This window comes from Hyaena hyaena, unplaced genomic scaffold (assembly GCF_003009895.1).
Source record: "Hyaena hyaena isolate Hyena2069 unplaced genomic scaffold, ASM300989v1 scaffold_107, whole genome shotgun sequence".
NCBI lineage: Eukaryota > Metazoa > Chordata > Mammalia > Carnivora > Hyaenidae > Hyaena > Hyaena hyaena.
The window spans coordinates 2,423,674-2,447,625 of NW_024080739.1; the positions used below are offsets into that span (position 1 = coordinate 2,423,674).

Below are 23,952 nucleotides of genomic sequence, written 5' to 3' on the forward strand. Positions count from 1 at the left end.
CTTAAGATTGTGTTGTTTTTTCCCTAATGGACTGATGATATGATATAAAGGGTTATACAGGTAAGTCAATCCACATCAAATCACTGGTCGAATAAAATGTTTCTAACCCATTTAACCAGATACTACAGAATAAGGCATATATAATCCACGGGCACTAAAAATGAAGAACAAATAAAAAAATGAAATAAACCACAATGGTCCTCCACTTACCTGCAGAATGTGCCTGGGATTCTCTTCCATGACAGTTTCAAATGATTTCATCTCCACTTTGATGTTATGCATCTAGAGGACCAAAGTCCTGGGTTTAGGTTCTGGGCCTGCTTATCTTGGCACTTATAGTTTAAGATCTATAAATATGAGGAATATAACTTAACAACAACAAGATTCAGTGATTCTCTGGCTTTAGGGAACATCAGAGTCACCAGCACAGTTCATTAAAACGTCAGTTGCTGACCTCCAGTTGGAGGTTTTGATTCACTAGGTTTGGAGTAGAGTCTGGGAATTTGCATTTTTTTTACACGTTCTCAGTTGATGCTGATGCGGCTGGCCCAGGGGCCACACTTTGAGAACCAATGTAATAAGTTAATCAAATACTTGACTGAAGATCCTTCATAGGCCTGGAATACAGACTAGATTTCTGCTCTTAAAAGGACAGGCTTTTACCCAAACCATAGATACTTTCATATCAGTGCCTCTCATATCTACATTTACTTAAAATACTTTTTTTGGTATATTTAAGGATTTTCTTTTTACCTAATGAAATGCTAGTATAAATAACAGTAATTTGTAAGAGTGTTCACAACACACATTTGAAAAACAAGTGAAACTGAGTAGCTTTCAAATGCAAAAATTTATAAGCATAGTAAAAATCAAGTAAAATAAAAGAAGGTGGGTGGCACCGTCTCTCAAGCATTTGACTTTAGCTCATGTCATGATCTCATGGTTCATGAGTTCCAGCCCCACATGGGGCTCTAGGGTGATAATATGAAGCCTGCTTGGGATTCTCTCTCTCTCCATCTCTCTCTGCCTCTTCCCTGCTCACCTCTCTCTCTCTCTCTCTCTCTCAAAATAAATAAATAAACCTTAAAAAAAAACTCAAGTAAAATAAGTTATAAAAATGTGTACATTAAGTGTACATCACTTTTCCTTTTCTCTGGAAAGTAACTTAATGTTAAGGATACATCTCTCTTTCAGCCTCATTGACTTTAGGAAAATAATGTTAGTTCTTCTTTGGCATAGTATCTTCTGTTAGTCATTGGGAACCTCAACAATTTGCCACTTGTCCTGAGTCTAATGAACAGGAGTAAGATTATCAACCTCTCCAGGTGAATCTCCTCAATCTTCTACCCATTCTGCTCACATCCCAGGAGGTAATAGGGAGATCACCAAAGGCTAACAAACTCTAAATACAAGGTATAGGTATGTGGTGGGAGACCCCATAGAGACAGTCTATCTTGGGTTAAATTAATCTGTGGCTATATCTGGTGTGGCTGGTAAAATGGTTCAGGAAGACTTGCACAGGTGTGGTTCACAAGAGGCTTGGCTTCAGCAGCTTGCTCTTCCTTCAGACTTGCTGACCACTTCCTTCATTTATCTCACCTGCTTGGGCTCTCTAGTGTACTGAAATTGCAGCACCTGAAAACCCCACTCGATGAACCAATGGGAAAAGCATGGATTGAAGGATTGAAGCAATGTCCCTAAAGGCACATTGGTAGCTAGTGCCATGTGCTAGTGCTTGAACAGAATTACAACCCATGACTCAAGGCTCCTTCCTTAGGTTTTGCTGATTCCTCACCTTTGGGGGTCTCTATGGTGCCCAAAGAGAACTTAGACAAGATCTTGACCAGCACTGTCACCGATCTTGCTCTCCAAATTATTCTTAAAGACACAAATATTATAGTGGTCCACGTCAGTCTATCCAATGGCCAAGTCTGCCTGATGATCCACAGGGTAACTTCCTCAACATGGTAACTTCCTCTGGAGTGTTTTGAAACATGTTGAGACTCCACTTCACATTTTTAGGTATGTGGGGGAGGAAAATATCATGCAAATAAGCCCAGGGTAAAAGAAACAACTTGAACACTAGCCTTAAAGTAATCAGCAGAAATGGTATAGGTTTGGGGCACCTGGGTGGCTCAATCAGTTGAGTGTCCAACTTCAGCTCAGGTCATGATCTCACGGTTTGTAAGTTCAAGCCCCACATAGGGCACTCTGCTGTCAATGCAGAGCCCACTTTGCATCCTCTGTCCCCCTCTCTCTCTGCCTCTCCCATGCTCAGCCTCTCTCCCAAAAATAAACATTTACAAGAGACGAAATGGTATAGGTTTTCACAAAGATTCTCTTTAAAAACAGAAGAAGAAAATGAAATAAGACTAAAAAGCTTACGGAAGAGTTTGAGTTTCAAACATATTAAAGTTAAGGGAGATAAAGTTTTCCTTGGCTCTCTTTCATTAGGCTGCCTCGGCTGCTTTCCACATTCCTTTTGTCTTCAATGCAGAGAGAGCGTTCACCTGATCCAATGGGACCTCCTTGTTACAACTCTTAACTAGCAAGTGAGGGACAGGGCAGGGGAACCAAAAGCAGTGATCCTCAACATGAAGCAGGTTGACTGTTACCTCCGGGACTTGTTGACAAGGGAGTTTTTTTGTCCCTGGGTTTCAGAGATTTCTGGAAATCTAAATACTTCAGCAGCACCCACAAATGGTTTTTGATGCTGGTGCTACCACTAGGGCACTTGGAGAAATACCTGTGCTTCAGAGAAGTACTTTCCAAACTTTCTTGTGCCTACAAATCTCTGTGAAAATTCAGAGTCTGATTAACTAGGTGTGGGGAGGGGTCTCAGAAGCTCCAGGAAGATGGTGGTCCAGGAACTACTCTTTGAGTCCTTTGAGCTCAAGGATTTAGGCTCTGTTGTCAATCAGATTGCCTGGGTTCAAATTCAGATCAGCACTTTACTGGCTGTGGGTCTGGAAAAGTTTCTTAACCCTCTGTGTCTCAATTTTCTCATCCTCACATGGGATACATTATTAGTACTGATTCCTATGATTGTGAGGTTTCTTTGAGATAATAAATGCACAACTCCTAGCATGTAGGGAGGTGTAAACATCAGCTCTTATTGTCATTTTTGGATATCACGCTTTGACTTCTGTATATGATATATGCATACATCACTAAAAGGATTTAGAGAATTGCAGACTGGTGCCTTGGTTTGAGGTTGCCAGCGTGACCTGAGTTCATTTTTCTCCCACTCCATTTTTCCTCCCTTCCATACAAAAAGCACATACTGAACATGCCAAATAGCCATGCCCTCCTTTCAAACCAGAGGTCTCAGGAGAACAGCTAACTGGCAATCGAAATAAGAGAGGGTTTTTGAGCTGTGCCCATTCTTACAGATTCTTAACTCCTTAAAGAAGTACCAAGTCGTCCTGGAAAACCAGAACTCCAGAAGTGTCTGCTTAAAGCATCTTGTACAATCATGGGTTCCCATTAACCCAGTCCCTTTTTTGCTATCGCCAACAATATTTTCCCTCAGAAATCAGTAAAACTGTTTCAATTACAGGTTGGCCAGCTAAGAGACATGCAGCCGGTAGCTTATCAGCCCCACAGGTAAAGGCAATGAACAGGGGAGCAAAGTTTGGGAAGTTTCACTTTTTGGTTCCACTTACCGTAGAAACGACCTGTCTCCCTCCTCCAGTGCAGTCTGTAGGAGAGTTTCAGTGAAAGCTAAGCTGCAGGCAACCTGAATCTCACCTCATTTGATGATTCTAGTACCTTAGTCTGCTGAACATCTTCCAGAAAAATTTTTAAGCTTCCAGATACCCAGACCACACTTCATGAGATGCAGGCTCACGTAGGCCTAACAGAAGTGCTAGGTATCTGTATTTCTTTTTTTAACTGATGCACTAGTTAATTCTGAAGCAGGTAGTCCATTCTCCGAGAAACGAAGCTTTCTAAAGAGTGAGGAATAGTGCTTAGATGTGGTACTAATTTAACAGGAACAGCTACCCAAACCTTGGTTAGTGTAAAGTGATCAAATTCTGGTCTTTTGAATGACCCTAACAGTAGCTACCATTTGCTAAGTGACTGACGGCAGAGCCCTGTTACTACCACTCTAATTCTCACAGAGTAGAATGAAATTCTGGCTCAGAGACTTTAAGAATCTTCTCCCAAGTCTTACCATGAATTACTGCCTGAGGTAGGACCTCAACCTGTAACTGCCTGACCCTGAGTCGGAGTCTTTTTCTAAAGTCTCAAACTTCAGCAAACATTGGAATCCCCTGGAAGGCCTGTCAGAACAGATTACTGGGCTCCACCCTTAGAGCTTCTGGTTTGTTAGGTCTGGGATGGGTCCCGAGAATTTGCATTTCTAACAGGTTTCTAGCTTCTACCACTACCGTTGGACTTTGAGAACCATAGCACTACAGTCAGCTGTTGGGTCTTTTTCTAGAAGTCTGATGCTGTGTCTCTTTCCATTCACTGAGGATGTTTTACAAAAGCTTTCTTTTTTCTTCAGCTATTGCTCCACCATTAAGTATATGTCAAATGGCCAATGAAACTGCTGTTCAGCTAGTTCTTAAGTGTCTTCAGATGTTACTGACTTACTCAGGTGTTTGAAGTTGTAATAGGTCATCCCCTCCCCTCAAGCAGAAGACCATTTTCCCTTTATGGTGGCTCTTTCACAAGTATTCTTCTGTTCTATGTTTTGTTCCTTTGCTTTAAAAATGCTAAACTGTGCTTTTATTCCAACTAAATGATGGTTAGCAGTATGCCACTCTCATCAGTTCAGCCAATCAGGTGCTCAGGAAATAGTCCAGCCCTTACTTCCCTTCCTCCCTTTGTTTGGTGATGAAATTCCAAACGGTGTCTGCTAGGACTTCCGTGTATGTTAATAGTCCTGTACTTGTCTCCTGAGACTTTTGGGGTTTACTTGCCGCAGGGGTGCCTGCAACCACTCCAGACAGGAGCATTTCAGCTGCAGCTCCTTTTGTTCTTCCCAAGGAATTGCATGTACAGCCTGCTCAGCTCTTCCCACAGAAAGGTGAAGAACACCACACAAGGTCAGGCAGGCACAGTGATTCTGAAGTTCTTAACAGGTATGATGGCTATTCTGTCAGTAGAGTGGACAAGCTCAGAGTCAAAAGTCTCCAGTGACTTTGTTCTCCCCTGGTGCTTGTGCATGTTTTATGGGTCTCTATGTCCAACAATTAAGTCACATCTCTTGAGGCCCCTTCTTCTGCAGAATTCAAACTGCGATTTGATTCGATGGATCTCATGACAATCTTTCAACCAGCCTTCTGGATGACTGTTCTCCAGTCCAAGAGTCCACCAGCTTGGCCTCTTGGAAAGTCTTCCACTGTTCCTTTGGAACTGGGTAGTAGGTTGGTAGAGTAGAAGACCAGGATTCAAACTCACTTCCAGTTACCAAAAGTACTGTGACTTGACCACTCTGAAGTCAGTGTTTCTGACTGTCAAATGGAGCTCGTTCTACTCCCTGTACTGATGGAATGGAATATTATACACGAAGGTGCCTGGAATGTTTAGGCCCCTGGAAAAAAGGAGTAGAACCTGAGTCCCAGTAGGCCCATCAGTCCATTTTTCTAATCCTTTTCTCTGTGTAGAAACAGCTTTTGAAATGGTAACAAAATCTGACTCTGGATTCAGCAAAGTTCAGAGGGCATATTACAGGGACCCAGGTGAGCCTACAGGCTAATAATTTGTGAGTTTACACCCTTGCTCTGCTTCTCATGGGTAATGTGGACCTTCATGAGGTTAGCTCAAAGTCCCTGATTTTCAGGTTTGTTTCTTTCTTACAGAGCTGTTGTGAGTGTGAAATAATTATGTATTAAGCATTTAGCACAATAATACATAGTGAATATTCCATAAATGCTAGTTACTTCCATTGATAACATTTTGCATGTAATTTCAGGGTGTTCATGGATTTCTTTGAAGTCTATCTATGGATATATGGACACTTGGATCCCCTGGGTACTGACAATTTATGATGTAAGGTATTTTCCATGTATAATGCTGTTAATCCATCACTTGGTGGTTTGCTTTACAATGTATTTTTTTCTTCTATCCTCAGATAATGGGCTTATGGCCTTTTCAATATTTTCCTATGACCTACTGAATGGAAAGCCCCAATGCAGCCTAGAAGCTTCTGAGTCTTGCAAATCTGTTCAAACTCAGCCTGGACTCCAGTGACATGGCCTGTGATGGTGCCTATCTTTTCCTATGAGTCCCTAGAACATCCCATCTTTTCTTCTGGCTCCTCTCTGACTTCTGCTGGCCCTTGCACACCATTCCACTTGTGCTCTGTGACAGCCATGCACAGAACTCAGCCTGTTGACCAGTTCTCACAAGAAATCTGCACTGGGACTCTGGTGAAGACTCATGTTGTCAAAGGCAACCTTTTACCTTCTTGACTGCTCCATCCACCTCCCCTCTTGCTCCCCAGCATATCAAAGAATCTCCTGCTTTGCTTCCTTCATGCACAGTCCTCAGTCATATCTACAGCTGCCTTCATTTACACCACTCTGGATTGAAAACACACTTAAAGTGGAAAAATCTGTGACAAAGTGCTGTAAAGAAAGTTTATCTTGCTTTCTTTTTCTTGAGCTTTTTTTGTAAGGATGTATCTCTTTTGAGCTTGCATACGGCTCCAATTAGAAATAGACATAGTTTTTCTCCTTGACTGGCTTTGAGATCAAAGACAAATGGGCAATCTCCCAAGATCTGGATGAAGTTTTCACACATCTTAAACCACACTCTGCATTATGCAAGCCTTTTGCACAGACAGGTGTGAATGTGGTGAAGGGGAACTATACCACAAACTGTGAAGGAGAGCAGTGCAGTGAACACTGATTGAGATGCCAAAATGCAGACATTACATTACAGATTCTGCACCAGCACTCCAGACGCGCTGTGTGCTGGAACATGAATGCATCACCAAGAAAAGCCCATCCCTTGCCTTTCGTGATGACTTGAGCCCCCAAACCACACTGTTTGGGCAGTGTTGACACTTGAAACATCACTCAGCTGAGTTTCTTGAAGGAATATGGGAAAAACCATAACACAACTGTCATTTTAACATTGGGAATTTGGTCAAATTGCAATGCCCAGTGATTAATCTAGAATGAGAGTCAGGGATGATAATGTTCTCATCTTTCTGTCACTAGCACCAGGCATCTTTCTATCCAATCTGAAAGAGATGAATCAGCTTCACAATTCCTTTTTCAGATACAATTTACAAGGGTTTGGGGGTGAGCCTGCTTTGTTCAGAATAGAAATGTTCATGTGGATGTCTTTATTTCTTCAGAAGCTCTCCTCATGGAATTCTAGGAGAGATTAGGATTGATCCTTAGGGATGGCAGCAAGGTACCAACTGAAAGGGTCACCCAAATGGCACTGCAAGTGGGCACTGTAATATGAAGACAATTCTGCTTTCCTGGGTTCTTCTCAGGGAGTCAGGGGTCTACTGCATAAATTTGAAAGTTTATTCTACAGGCCACTTGGGGATGAGGGGTGGGATTTCCAAGGAACATGTACAGTAACATTAGTCGATTGATGAGTGGCCTTCTAAAAAATTTGCTCCCATTTCTCTTTGGGGCCTCACTTCTGCCATAGAGAGAGGGCGAGAAGAGGGACCACAGAGAATTTTAGGGGTGACACAAACTGCAGTCACCAAAGTCTTTTTTCCCTGCCCAGTCTCCATGCAGTTTTCTGCCTTTCTGTTGAATAAATGCTAAATAGGTATTTAGAGAAACTTTGTTTAAATTTATGCTAACCATCAGTCCTTCAGTGGAGCCCCTTATGAATCGAGGCTGTGCTAGGGAGCCCTCTGTGTATGCCAGCCCACTACCCGCAGAGGTTTCGCATTGCATTCAAGGAATTACTCTGATTAATTCATTCCTTTGGGGAGAGGCCGATCAATGAAAAGTTCAAGAGTTAAAACAACCTCAATGATTTAGGTTTATCATTTTCAAGTTCCCACAAACAGGAACTGGTTGGGGGGTTACAGGAAGGAGGGGAAAGGGTGGAGAAGCCACATGTCTTAGAGAACCCAGCGAATGTCTTAATAAATAGATAAGAATCTGGTTCACTTAGCATTTTCAATATTAGAAAGCAAGTAGGACCAAAGTGGGACCCGAGAACTGCATGTTCTTCCCTACAGAGAAAAGAGATGCCACAAACTGATGTGTGCTCTACCTTCATGCCTGGTGCAGGAGAGCATTAACATTGGGTTGGGCATTGGCTCAGAATAGGCTATAAATGATTCAGCTGGTAAACATCAAAGGAGAATTGATTTCTCTTCAAGTGCCCTCTACAATATTAGTTCATTTGTCTCTAAAAGGTTAGATTGATTTTAATAATACCCCACTGTCTTGTGAATTCCTATTCATCCTTCAAAACCCACTCCAATACCAGTATCACTGACCAATAAAAGTGTGCCCCAGTCTCCCCCCATTTAGGGCATCATTTTGCATTTTCCAAATGCAGATACTGTTACTCTCACTACACTGAATTATCAGGGGTTCATTGGCAGGTCTGTCTCTCCTGCTGGATATGAGGTCCCTGAGTCCAGATATTGGCATCATTTATCTCTGGGTCCTTATTTTAACCTATAGTTTGGCACTGTACATGGCATATGCCTACTTAAGAAAGGAGCCCACTTATCATAAGTACAGTATTTATTCTGCAACTTCTAGTGCCATGCAGAAACATCCTGGTTTAGGGGCGCCTGGGTGGCTCAGTCAGTTAAGCATCTGACTTCGGCTCAGGTCATGATCCTGTGGTTCGTGGGTTTGAGCCCCGCCTCAGGGTCTGTGCTAACAGCTAGCTCAGAGCCTGGAGCCTGTCTTCGGAATCTGTGTCTCCCTCTCTCTCTGACCCTCCCCTTCTCATGCTCTCTCTCTCTCTCTCTCTCTCTCAAAAATAAATAAAACATTTAAAAATTTAAAGAAAAAACATCCTGGTTTTCTTTCTGCAGGTCATGGGCTAGTTCCTCTAATCTAATTAAATTAGTTCATAGATGAGACCACTACATTTAAATAATTCTCTGAAGGCCATAGAACTTGTTGAATGTTCCAATAGCCAAATCATGGAAAGAGCCTAAATGTCCATCAACCGACAAATGGATCAAGAAGATGTGGTTTATCTATACAATGGAATACTACATGGTAATGAGAAAGAATGAAATCTGGCCATTTGTAGCAACATGGATGATACTCAGAGGTGTTATGCTAAGTGAAATAAGTCAGGTAGAGAAGGACAGATACCATATGTTTTCACTCATATATGGATCAGGAGAAACTTAACAGAGGACTATGGGGGAGGGAAGGGGGAACAATAGTTAAGGAGAGGGAGGGAGGCAAACTATAAGAGACTCTTAATACTGAGAACAAACTGAGGGTTGATGGGGGTGGGCAAGGGGGGAAAGGGATGATGGGCATGGAGGAGGGCACTTGTTGGGATGAGCACTGGGTGTTATATGGAAAAGAACTTGATAATAAACTATACAAGAAAAAAAAACTTGTTAAATGTTCTAGCCATGTTTTATAAACTTGTGATACACTCATTAGGTTTGAAGCCTGACCCACACTAACATTAGGCTATTTAGAGTTTTAATTATCCCACTCACTTTGAATATTCACATAGCACACTATAAAATATTAGTGTATTTATTGCACATGCCCCTTTCTAAACTAAGAAAAATTCAAAATTCCCTATTACATCTTGCCCCAATGATTTCAGAAAAGGTATTAGGGACTTGCACAGTATGATTGCATCACAAGTCCCGTATCAGAAAGTAAATGTCCTGGTTGATGCTTATTTCAGCAAAGCAACATCAACTACCATGTTAAATTAGTGGTAGTCACTTGGTTTTCATTGTCATTTTGTTTGTATTTAATTGTCAATGTATTTGGGGTATAAATGTGGTAGAAGCTCTATACATTTTGCTGTTAATTTCTAATCCTATGTTCATAATAGGTTCTATGGTAATAAAAGTAACCTAACGAAATTAAAAAAAAATTAGAGAAAAGAATAAAAAAATTTCAGAGCAAAATTAAGTTTTAAAAAGACTTACATGGTCCTAGGGGACAGCATAAATGGTTTTGTGTCTGATTACATAGATGTATATATAGCACTAATTGTATACGTAAATATACAACATGCAATGTAATATTGATGGACATTGTACACATTCAGATGAGTCTTCCTCTTCTTTTGAAAATCCTACTTATACAGAGTCACAGAAATAACTGATTCTTTCACTCCACTTGTCCTTTCTCTCCTTGTGCAGGGGCTATCCTAATCTTCTCTGAATCATTCCAATGTTAGTATATGTGCTGCTGAAGGAAGCACACAACATGTCCTTTTTCTGATGCCACCCCCTGTTCAGTGACCACAATCAAACAGAAGTTTAAGTGGAACTAACGTGATCATCCAGCTGACTTGGAACCAAGGTAGAGCTACAATCAAAACACTTGCATATTTACTCCTAGCCACAAGGATGGAAATTTAACAAGAATGCTTGTGACCCTTGTTTCAGAGGATAGTTACATTCAGGACCCAAATAGATGAAATAAATAGATGAAGTGGGAAGACTGTAAGAAAGAAAACCACACAGGATGATGAGGAACTGCAAATCGAAACTCGTCTGTATCAGAGTGAAAACAGGCAGGGGTGGGAGACTGATGTGAAAACAGGCAGTCATGGGACTTTGAACTTCAACACCAGCTAATTGTCATGATAATTTGGGATTATAGGTTCAATGTGCTAGATCTTTTTTTTTTTTTTAAGGTGGGTGGTGGAGAGAAAACCAGGGTTCTGTGTGCATTCTCCTGACTTTTTATATTGGCAACTAATCCCATGAAAAAAATTGAGTGGATCAAATAAAATACATCTGCAGGCCAGATTTGGTCTTCAGACCATCACTTTGCATCCTGTGACTTAGAATCTGATGGCAACATTAGCATCCTGAACAAACTTGTCACACATGGTCCCCTACTCCTAACCGTGGATAAAAGGAGATGGAAACTTTTCTTGTGGTAAATCATTTGATTTTCATCTGAGGTGATAGCCTTGGCTGTGGCCCACTTCTGGAAAAGAGAAAATATCGCTCTGCCCTTGTTTATGGCTAATTGTATTCAAAGTTATACTGGATTGAAGACACTGAAACAGATACTCAGGGACCAACCTTATAGCTTTATAGATTCTTCCTTCCAATGAATCCTAAATTGAAATACATCCTTGTTCCATTCCTTAATCTAGACTTCTCAGAGTCTCTATAAAGTGCTGAGTGTCCATTGTTGAAGGGTCACTGGCTCAAATAAACCTGTGAAATCAATCTGTTCCATAAACAATTGACAAATCCTTCATGATACAATGTTGTCTGAGAGCAAAATTATTTGCCAACATATCTGCAAAGTTGTAAAGGAGATAATTTTCACATTTCTTTTCTTTCTACATGTTTTTTTATTTTGAGAGGGAGAGAGAGAACACCAGCAGTGCAGGGGCAGAGAGAGAGAACTCTAAGCAGACTCCCTGCTGTCAACACAGAGCCCGAAACAGGGTTTGATCCTATGAACCATGAGATCACAACCTGAGTCAAAATCAAGAGTTGGATTCTTAAGTGACTGAGCCTCCCAGGCACTCCAGCAATTTTCACATTTTAACTGTCAGTTGTGTTTTACTAATGTCTTCATGCAACAATATCCATGATGAGGATATAGCAGAGATGGAGCAGACATGGTCCCTAAATTCCTGTGAGTATACATCCAATACACAATCAGGCAGTTAATGACACTCCTAACAAATATTAGAAGTATCACATAACTTCAAAATCACAGACTACCCTATCTACAAAGGATAGAGGAAGAAATTGCAGCCATCCTGGAGAGAGATGAGGGAAAAATTGTAGAGAAGGAAAGGAGATGATGAAAAAGGGATACTAATGATGGTAGTGAAATTAAACCACATACAAGGCAAGTGAGTCCAGGCAACTCTCTGGGTCAGTTAGTCAGAGATGCCTGACACTTCATTTATATATTTCTTTCTCAGCTGGGTATTTCATGACTAGAAACTGATAAACAGAAATGGTTACTTTTGTCAAGTTGAACTTGTGGCTCAAGTAGCTATATTAAGAACTGTATTTCCTAGGCACAGCTCAAAGAAAATTCCTACTGAAATAAATAAGCTCTAAAAATGTCCAAGTAATCATCACAGTTTAATTTTAAGAAGCAGGAAGGACTGAAAAGAAGAGAGCACCAATAGAAACAAAGATTAAAGATGGTGTCTGCTTATCGAAATGTCTTCAGCAAAGAAACTCAACGAACCTGGGTTCTAATGTGGTTTGAGTAACCGTTCATCTGCATTATTTTATCTCTTATATCATGCTTTTTCCGAATAAAACCCTTGAAAAAAAATCAGAAGTTTGGCTGAGATCACCAAATTAACACTGTCTTACAAGCCAAGTTTCTCTACCAGTGCTGGTTTTCCCAAGGCAGATTATAGTATTTGCATTAATACATTTCACTTAAACAGTTCTTGTGTATTCATGGAGGCAAAGTCTGAAAGTGCCAAAGCCAAGTAGCTAGGAAATTTTATTTTTTTGAGAACTGAGAAATATTTCCTCCAGCCTCAACCATACAGACATAGATTTGACCATGGTTTTTCTTGTTCCTCTAAAACTCAATCAGCTAATGGGCAGAAATACAGATTTTTAAAAAAATCCAACTTTATCAAGGGTAAGATTTTTTATTTTTATGTCTATACATCTAATCAAATGAACAGAAGTTAACAGAAGGAATTATCTAAATACTCTTATAATATTCACACACCAATTTCAATTTATAAGCAATTTAGAAGGGAGTGCTTCATTTGAATTGTTGGGGTAATTGAGGTAATACATCATCGTTTTTCACTTGGTGTAGACTTACTTTACGGAACCTAGAAAGATAGAGTATGTTTGGGATTCAGGAGAAATGGCAACCCCTGAACATTAGAAGATGAATTCCAACTGCTCATTCATTCATTTACTGAAATATTTATTTGACACTTACTGTGGGTGGGGTGCTGTATTTAACAATGAAGATGAATAAAATGGGGGTGGTCCTACCTCCCTGAAATCCACCAGGGGGACAGACAGGCAACCAGAAACCATACGTGTGATGCAGGCTTTGAAGGGATGTTCAAGGTATAAGGGAAGGGGTCCACTCCTGGAGTCAGGGACATTGCTTGAAGTGTCACTTCTGCTGAGATCTGGAGGGTATGTGGGAAGTTGGTTTGAAGGGGAAAGGAAGAAGGAAGAGAGAGAAGGGAGCGAGTGAGGCTACCCTGGACACTGTAGCCCAGGTCCTATCTGACTACAGCTGTATGAGAGAATCAAAACAAGAATAACAGAAAAATCATAGAGCCAAGTCCCAGTCAGCCCTCAGAATCACATGCAATCAAATTGTCAAGTGTTGTTGTGTTAAGCCACTGAATTTGGGGGCATTTATTATGCAGCCCTAAAGACACAAAACACAATGGCTTCCATTTTACAAGTAAAGGCGATCTTTGTTGACAGTGGACCCAGGTGTTGTAGGGACCCACCTGAGCCTGAACCAGGGATCCCAGTGCATCAGTGTGCATGCCTCCTAGACATCTGTTTCATGGGGACAAGGACAGTTGGAAAAGAATATGTTTACCTGCAGGTGTCTGGATATCGGTAGATCTGGCAGTGACCCTTCTTCTTCAGGCAGGCCTCACAGCACATGTCTGATTCCTGTGTTGGCAATTTTCTTCACTTCTGGATGGAACCCAGGGCAGGGCTGCAGAGCACCTCGCTGTGAGCATGGACGTCTCCAGGCAGCCTGAGGGGAGACAGCGCAGAGGTCAGAGTGCTGTGCTTACTGGTCCAAGAAGTTTGCACCCCCATGTTCCTGGGCTCTCCTTCATCCTCAGGATAGCTGTCTTTCTGTTGTTTTTTTATCTCCTTGTTCTTCATAATTTCTTCCTTCTAGGAAGAGTAACCCAACCTCGCTAAACCACATTTTGTCTTTAAACTGGGGAGAATGATAATATCTATTATATAAATTAAATAAGAGGATTCACATGAAGCACTTACAGTACTTGGCCTATAAGTAAAGATTCAGTAGTTGCTGAATATATTATTATTCTACTTGGAAAACTCTCCTAATCGATTTGAAAACAATTAGCTAAAAGCTGGCTATAGTGTCCTTTAAAAGATAATGACCATTGGTTAGGCATAGGATTAAAATGATGAAGAAGTGTATTGGTGGGCAGATCAATGATTATTCTGTGCTTGTGTAAACCTCCTCACAAGATAACCCAGAGAAAGCTAGCAGGAGAGGCAGAGAGCATGAGAAAGCCAACAAGTACTTCCTGAACATCTACTAAGTGGTCGGCACTGAAGATACAGCAATGGGCAAGACAAATAGTGTCTTCCTCATGGAACTTGTAAGGAGAGAGAAAAGCAAATATTAAAGCAACAATTACCCAAATAATGATCACTTGCTACATACTTCAAAATGCCCATTGTTGCACCCTCCTACACTGTTGGTGGGAATGCAAACTGGTGCAGCCCCTCTGGAAAACAGTGTGGAGGTTCCTCAGAAAAATAACAATAGAACTCCCCTATGACCCAGCAATAGCACTACTAGGAATTTACCCAAGGGATACAGAAATGCTGAGGCATAGGAGCACAGGTACCCCAATGTTCACAGCAGCACTCTCAACAATAGCAAAAACATGGAAAGAGCCTAAGTGTCCATCAACAGACGAATGGATCAAGAAGATGTGGTTTATCTATACCATGGAATACTCCATGGCAATGAGAAACAATGAAATCTGGCCATGTGTAGCAACATGGATGGACCTTGAGGGTGTTATGCTGAGCGAAATAAGTCAGGCAGAGAAGGGCAAATATCATATGTTTGCACGTATAGGAGGGTTAGGAGGAACTTAACGGAGGACCATGGGGGAGAAGAAGGGGAAAAATAGTGGGGGAGAGAGAGAGAGGCAAACCATGAGAGACTCTTGAATGCTGAGAAACAAACTGAGGACTGATGGATGTGGGGGGGAGGGGGGAGATGGGCATGGAGGAGGGCACTTGTGTGGATGAGCACTGGGTGTTATATGGAAACCAATTTGACAATAAACTATTTGTAAAAAATTAAAAAGAAATTTTTAATGCCCATTGCCTACTTTCCCTTGGGGTAGCATTTTGTCTTCCCAGCAGACTGCAGGTCTAGGAATCAAACTTTTTTTTTTTTTAATGTTTATTCATTTTTGAGAGATAGAGACAGAGCATGAGTCAAGGAGAGGCAGAGAGAGAGGGAGACAGAATGCAAAGCAGGCTCCAGGTTCTGAGCTGTCAGCACAGAGCCTGACGTGGGGCTGGAACTCACAAGCCACGAGATCAACACCTGAGCCAAAGTCGGACATTTAACAAACTGAGCCACCTGGGCGCCCACCTCTTTTTTTAAAACAACAACAACAACAACAACAACAATGAACAGGCCACTATCACTATTGAGTAGGCATTTCATTTCTGAATCTCACTTTCCTTAATAGTAAAGTTAGGTATGTTATAATTCCTGTCTCTAAGGATTATTAGAGGGTTCAGGGTTCTTAACTGAGAGTGTATGCAAACGCCCCCTCAATGTCTGGTTGGTCGTTGGTGCCCAGGAAATGTTAAATTTCCTTCCTTCTTCCATTTTAGGCACACATTAAACTTTGCAGGGAGCTGCTGTGAGTATCACACTTGAAGAAAGAGAAGATGAACAGGCCTAACTATTGTCCACATATGTGACCTCTGTGTTTTTTACTGAGATAACTGGGTACATTAACAGTTTCGTGGGGGGGGGGTTGTTTTTTGAGTGTTTTTAAGCAGTGTTCTTGAAAACGTTGTTTTCTTATACTTTAAGCCAGCTGCTAATGAGAAACAAACCAAAACCAAAACCATTTCATTTAAGCGGCAGGCTAAAATGTGTCTTGTTGTTCAATAAGGCTGTCCCCCAGTAAGGAGAAAGAGCATAGAAGGTGTATGTGGGTGTGGGTCTCTGTGTGACTGGCAAGGAGCTGGCGCTGGAGAAGGGGTACACGCGTGTGGCAGTTTAACATGACCTAAGGGTCGATCTGCCTCTGTGAAATGCAAACTCAGTAATCACCAAATTGTGAAATTGGCAATTTGCAATTTTTTTCTTAACAAGAAGTTTAGTGAGTCAGCATCTTATTAGGACATGATTTGTTTACCTAATTATGCCATGTTTCCAGTTGAAAAGTTCAGAACAGATTGGCAATGTGGTTAATAATGGCAAGGTACTAATAAATCATACAATATTAGAATTGGAAGGCTCCCAAATGCTTTATTCCACCTCTTGTTAATATTGGTTTTCTTTGTAAATGGATGTACTCCCACCCAATATTTTACTGTACTTTAGTGTACTTACAGGAAAGTTAATTTAATAATTTGGACTGTAGGGATCTAACTTTTGTCATCTTAAAATGTCCCTTTGTTAGTTGCTACAGGCAATTACAAAGGAGAAAAAAGAAGTATTTTGACTTTGGCAATTTCATAGCTTCCTTCTTTAATTGGCTGAAATTGGCAAGAGCATCTTCTCAAAATGTGCATTTTTTATCAATGAATGTACTTGATAGTTACTTGATAGTAACTATTTTAGGGAAGTTGACAGATAACTCCATGTTTCAATCAGGGACTGTACTAATTTATAGTGAGCTAGTGCTCAAGAGGGTTGGCAGAAGAAAGGAAGAACTAACACATGGTCATTTTTTTTCTGGGAAAACAGTTGAACATGATTTTAAGAATTGGGGCTTATTAATATAGCCTAACATCAAAATATTCAGCTGTGAAACGAAACAATGTGTGGACTGTACGTTTCTGTGGACTTTAGGGATATCGATCCCAGATGTTATTTGGAACCAACTGAAACTCAATGAAGTGGTTTTTAATACCTCACAACTTCTAAATGTTAGATAAAGTACTTGAGATTTTCTACTATAATATCACATATCGTAACTAAATTCTTATTTCTTTTCATTACTTAAGAAAAAGAAAAAAAGAAAGTGCCACATAGGCTAATGTCAGTTTTGCCAGCTGGCAGGATCTCAACTGTCTATAAATTCTTACGTGAAGATTTTCAGTTTTCAACATACAGATTTTTCAATCTTCAGTAGAAGACTATGACTTTACCACATGGCATTTGGAGAAACAGCCGTCAAGGTTTTATAATTTCATGTTTCTTGCTCTATGTCCATGGGTAAACTGAGGCCCAAATTGTTGAGAAAGATTAGTTAAGATTTTTTGTTTACATGGATTTGGATCTTTTACTACAGTTTAAGTTTTGTAAGTTTATTGAATCATATTTTTCCAGAGAGTAAAGTTTTCATTGTAATGCAAACTGAAGACCTTGTATTCAAATCTTCTTAGAGATTCTTAATTTAATAAACAATAAAATCTGATCTATTTGTGATGTGAAAAAGTGAACTTCTTGCATTGAAAAATCACCAAAAAAACCATAACACCAGGCTTGATAGACTATTGCCTTTATGCCTAGAAATTGAAGTTAGAAGCTTCAACAGCTTGACACTAAGTTGAACCTTGAAACATTCTCAGAGCCTCTTAGCAAGCAGCTGCAAAAAATATGTGAGCAGCTGAGTGCCTGAGCATTTGTTAATGACAAACAAATGGGTACATTAGGAAAGGCAAATAATTTCCCAAGTGCTTCAGTATGGAATGTTCTAAGGTTTTTTGAACTAATTATTTTTCTTTGTCTGTCAATAAGCATTTTAGTGCACCTGGAATTACAGGAAATTGTCACTGAGAAGCAGGACACATTAAATGATTCTTTAGTTCACTCAGGTATTTTGAATTTGAGATATTTAAATATCTGACTACAATACCAATGTACCAGTGTAGAAAAAGTAAAGTCATTCAAATTGTAGAAAGACTGCTATAATTTTCTCAAGAGGACATGCTGCATCATAACTAGGTGAAACATCTGGGTAATTCTTTTTTGAAAAACTTTTTTTAATGTCGATTTTTGAGCGAGAGAGACAGAGCTTGAACAGAGAAAGCAGACACACACACACACACACACACACACACACACACACACACAGAAGCTGAAGCAAGTGTCAGGCTCTGAGCTGTCAGCACAGAGCCTGATGCAGGGCTTGAACTCATGAACCGAGATATCATGACCTGAGCCAAAGTCAGACGCTTAACAACCTAAGCCACCAAGGCATCCCTGGGATATTCTTAATCAGAAGGGTTCCCGGAAATATCATTACATTTGGGTAAGTGCTATTACTTTCCAAGAATAAGGGTTTATTTCCCCATAAAAGCAGAGCCATTGAGCCCCCCGCCCCATGTGTCCATATAAAAGTGAACCAACTCTTTTGAGGTGTGTGAATATCTTAGGACAGAAGTTACATTTAATTTAATATAAGGTCCAATTGCTTTATGGTCACAGACAAGTGACCACTAGTCTCTGAGCACTCACATGAATTCTTGCACTGATTCTCCTCTCTTGGGCACACAGTTATATTATGTAGGTGCCCAGCCATTCCTTTGTTTGAATGTCATTTCACTTGGCTGCCCCAAATAGCTCTGGGACCTAACTTTTCATCATGGATCATCTTGTCTTTCAAATCATTTGAATCAGTTTCTTCAAGTTTCAAATTTCAAACCAGCAAACATTTAGCATGTATCTTTTATGCCAATAACTACACTAAACATATAAAGCTAGATAAAGCTGGTCTCTGTACTTATAGTCCTGAAGGAACTATCATGAAAACACGTAACTGTACTATACCATGTTGTAAGCACTATCGGAGCTGATCGAAAGGATCAAAGTAAAAAACCAGGCTTGCATTTGGGCTCCATCAATTACCAGCCTTCTGTCTGAACTCAGTCACCTCCTCTGTAAACCCACATACTCACATGATATGCCTTATAGGAACACTGTGAGGACAAATGAGATGACAGAAGGAAAGCTCTTAACATGATGTTCAGTGTATGGGCAGTGGTCAAAAATGGTCAACTACTCTTACTCTACCTGTGTAATACTTGTTGTTGTTTTTTTCCTATGTAATACTTGTACATTTACCCAAGTGCATTTGTGTATTAGAAAAATTTAAAGCTGGTAGAACTGCATGTAGTTCAATAAGAGACACTTCTATTGTCCAACTAGGAGAGAGAAAACCCGCCAACTTTTTGAATAGAAATAGTCTAGGATAAAGAATTGTTCAGTAGTATAAAGTTGTCAACTACATAACTTGAAGGTGCCAACTGTAGCGATCACTTCAGGGCTGAAGGAAAAAAAGGAAGATGCTGGAAGGATTAAAACTTAGAAGCATGGAAGGGGCCACCCAGAGCTGAAACCGAGACCTCTGAAGACGAAGAAGTATCCAGTCTCCTCTGAGCTCTGAGGAGGCACTGCACAGGGCCGGGGTCCGACTCTGAGGGGGAAGAATTGGCGCTGGGGTTGATGTACTATCGGGATGTACAATGAAACTGCTTCTCCATATGTAGGAAAGACTCCACATTGGATTCAGCTGCTGCTGTTGGAAGGCACTACTACCACCGAGATTGCAAAGAGAATGTTACGTAGCTTCCTGGTTCTAGTTCTTTCCAGAACAGGCTTCATCTTTATCTGAGTTTCAAGTCAACCCCATGTCCTTAACACAAATCCTCCATTATTATTTAAGCCAACTAAAATCTCTATAACTTGGGGGAAAAGTCTTATTTTTTAAAAAAATATTTATTGAGAAAGATGGCATGAGCAGGGAACGGGAAGAAAGAGGAAGAGAGAATCTAAAGCAGGATCCGCACTGTCAGCATAGAGCCCAGTGCAAGGCTTGAACCCACAAACCCATAAGATCATGGCCCGAATTGAATTCAAGAGTCAGATGTTCAACTGACTGAGCCAGGAAAATCTTAACTAATACAAATCTCATGAATCAGAGAAGCAAAGTAATATTTTGCCTGAATGCAGTGTACTTTTTACCATGCCACTAACCTCCATATGACAATGTATTTTATTTTATTTTTTTAATGTTTATTTTTGAGAGACAGAGACAGAGTGCAAGCAGGGGAGGGGCAGAGAAAGAGGGAGACACAGAATCTGAAGCAGGTTCCAGGTTCTGAGCTGTGAGCACAGAGCCTGACGTGGGATGACCTGGGCCAAAGTCGAAAGCTTAACTGACTGAGCCACCCAGGCGCCTATGACCATGCATTTTAAAACTCCACACTAAATGTTGTGATTAGCTCAGGGAACACAGGTTAAAGCTTTGCTTTTTTAAATTCTGACATGGCCTGAGATACTGTTTGTACACTTTAGTGGGAATTAATTGAGACAGATCCATACTTTTTGAATTATTCTCACTGCTTCTCTGAGTGTGCCATGCAGAAAGAGATATGCAGAATAGCCATAGCAATTTGGAAAGAATGACTCTTAATAACCTTAAGTTCTACCTCATCCTTATAGGGCTGGTCAAAGGAAATTTCTAAATTTTTAAAGAGAATGTGAGCTCTCTTTAAAGCAAGTAACCTAACAAAATATGTTCATTTTGTATGCCAATTTTGGTAGTGCGATCCATTTCAGCTAACACTTTGGTGCATCTAATGATCTTAGCATCATTATCGTCAAGTCTCTCTGTTGCCAAAAATGCTAGAAAAGCCCGTTGCATATGCTGTAGTAGGATACATCATGAATGTTCGTCTGGAAATTGTTTTGAGTAGAAAGCTAGTGGTGTTTCCCTGTCGCATCAAGAACAATTATTTTGGGTCATGTATTAGCCAGGATTTACAGTTCAACACAAAATCTGGCACCAAAAGAGAGTAATAGCAAGAGAAACCTGCAAATGATATGTGTGGAAAAAAATCAGCAAATTAGCAGCACAGAGTACTTCAGTTAATGCTTTTCTGAAAAAGACTTGTCTCAGTTGCAGGGTAGGCACGTGGGAGAGGGGGGCACAGAAAAGTAGGTTTTAGCTCAACTAAAATCAAACACTTGGTCTTCCCAACACCAAGATATATTTACTTATCTTTTCACCCTCATCTAGTGTGTGTGTGTGTGTGTGTGTGTGTGTGTGTGTGTTCTAACTTTGTCCTACAATCACACATACGCCCTGTCAGCTCATCATCATATTATTATCATATTATTTGTGTGGTGCTGACTCACGCAATATATTCAGGCTCTTCTGAGATTAAATCTTCCCTGGATCTAGCCTTATAAAATTTTAGTTCATTTGTATATGCCAGAGTGTTTGCAATCTATTCCTATTCCTTCTGTAACCTTATTACATTTTACCATATGATAGCATTTTTAACTATTTAGTGGAAAAATGGAATTAGGACAGTAAAAAGCCTCTAGTTGGATATTGGTGGAAGTCTGATATTAAAAGTCTAAGTTGTACAAAACTAGAAGTTGTACAAATACTATAAGTCTAGAGGCAAAGAATTTGTGATGTTTGATTGTACAGGTTTGTGCCTGATCCCATGTGAACTTCTCCCAGGACTAGGTAGGTGCCCTTCTGTTTCTCTAAAACCATATAACCCTCAATTCCAGGTCAGTTTTGTGCATAGCTCTTAAGTTATATTCTAAGAAGATGGGTGCTTACGTCTCAGGGGTAATGAAGCAAGACTCACAATTCTCCTTGATAGAGAAGTGGAACTAGAACTTAAAGAGTAGTGGGCTAATTCTACCAATTTAGGAAACAATAACAAACCAGAGAGAGGGACTTAATATAGAAATCAATACCTACTTTTAGTCAAGTATATACAATGTGCCAGGCACCCTTATCACTGTTGCCTATGTATTGACTTACATAGTCCATTTAAGAACTCTATGCAGGGATACTATTATTAACACTACCTTCAGTTGAGGAAACATAAGGTCTTAGAGGTAAGAAAGGTTCCTGAGGTCATGCAATCTGTAAGAGCCAGAGACTACATTCAAATTAAGGCAGTTGGATCTAGAGCCCACTTTCCTAACCCTGGACTTTACCGCTGTTCCAAAGACCCCTTCAAAGCCCTGGACTGTTGCATGGGAACTCTAAGTTCCTTAGTGATAGGAAGTTTGCTCCACTCTGTTAGAGGAGGTTTGTTAATGCTATCACATCTCAGGTGTCATCTATTTATAGACCTTATCATAATGACAATTAGATAATTACTTGTTTTATGTGGCTTTGTCCTGACAGACTACTATATATAATTAGCATAAGAGCAGAGACCAAATTTGCAAGTTCACCCCTGCATCCTCAGTCCCTAGGTCTGAATCTAACACATCAAAGGCATTCAAGAAATTATTATTGACTTTTTTGAAAATAAGGATGATTACTGTATTAATTATCTATTGATGCATAACAAATTGTCCTAAAACTTAGTGGCTTTAGATGACAAACATTTATTATCTTATAGCTTCTGAGTTTGGACTTTTGAAGTGGCTTACCCGAATGGTTATGGCTCAAGGTGTCTCCCAAAGTTACAGCCAAGGTGGTAGCTGGGGAGGAGGTGGTGCTGTCATATGAGGGCCTGCTAGAGCTGGAGGGCCCATTTCCACGATGGCTCACTGGCATGGTAGGAGGCCCCAGTTGTTTGCCATGCACACCTCTTCATAGATTTACTTCATAGAATGTCTTTACAACATGGCAGCCAGCTTCTGCAGAAGCAATCAGAGAGAAGGGGTGCAGGGGGGAGTCACAATGGCTTTTATAACCTAGTCATACAGTGTCTGTTCCACTATATTCTAATCATTAGAAGCAAGACACTATGTCTAACCTACCTTCAAGAGCAAGGGAAGTATAGACTTCCCTCCTCTTGTAGACCGACATTTGTGGACATATTTAAAACTACCATACCCTGTAACCTTATTTTACATAAGCAACATTTCAGCAAGAAGGAATGGGGCTCCAGAAAGGGGAGTCTTCTAGGTGGAGAATAAATACAGAGCAAGGGTACACAGGGAAGGAAACAAGATTTGTTGGAGAATAGCAAGTATCCTAGTATAGAAGGTAGAGTAGGGATAGAGTAATATAGGGGAAGGGAGAAATCAAATGGGTGGTGAGAAGACAGCTTGAAAGGTTTTTCACTTTCAATAATGGACAAAGGAAAGCAGTGGAATGGCATGACTAGAAAGGATGTTCTTTTAGGAATACTTATCTGGGAAAATAGAGTCAAGTATTGGAGACTGAAATCCAGAATCATTAGGAGACCATTAGCTTTGCAAGAAGGTTGCTGGGACTTAAATTAAACAGAACCATGGGAGTGGGAAGTAGAGGACTGGTATCACAGTGCTTGGTAATTCATTAAGTGAGAGAGAAGCCCAGAGAGAGTTGCCAAAGGTAACACAACATTCTGAGTCTGGGTGATGGTATGCTATTAATCAAACTGGAAGTAAAGAGTACCAGGGGACAGAGGTATGACTTTTGTAAGCAGATTCCACCGGATCAGAAATAATTGCAGGACACTGACTATTTAATTTCCTAGGAAGATAATAAGATTGGATTGGTTTGTTGACCTTGGGTTATGGTCGGACATCAAAGAGGAAATACCAAGCAGGCAATCAAAATGTGAGTCCAGACTTCAGGGGAGAGTTTAGGTTTAAAGACCAGCCCTACTGTCCCCACAAGTGGACAAACAAGGACATAGACAGCCTGGAGTCAACCATGTTACTGGGAAGTGTCAGGAAAGAGACTTCTGATACTTATTCCTTACATAAATTCTGCAGATACAAAGGCTTCATGTCAATGGTATGACTTGTCTTTTAAAACTCATTTTTCTTTGAAGGGTTATCCTGAGGAAAAAGTGCTCAGGCAGTGACTTCAGTTCTGGCTAATGAGTCACTGCATTACATTTCTATACTGCTGCTGTAGCAAAGCACCACAAATTTAGTGGCTTAAAATCTCGATGATTTATTCTTT

The 23,952-nt window shown here is 40.4% G+C and overlaps 1 non-coding gene across 1 annotated transcript; it reads right to left on the bottom strand.

Annotated features, from left to right (window-relative positions):
* Positions 1–10,257: 10,257 nt before the first annotated feature.
* On the bottom strand, positions 10,258–10,365 carry LOC120234386. Its single transcript, XR_005529067.1, has one exon. It is a non-coding gene; the product is annotated as a U6 spliceosomal RNA (small nuclear RNA).
* Positions 10,366–23,952: the final 13,587 nt, after the last annotated feature.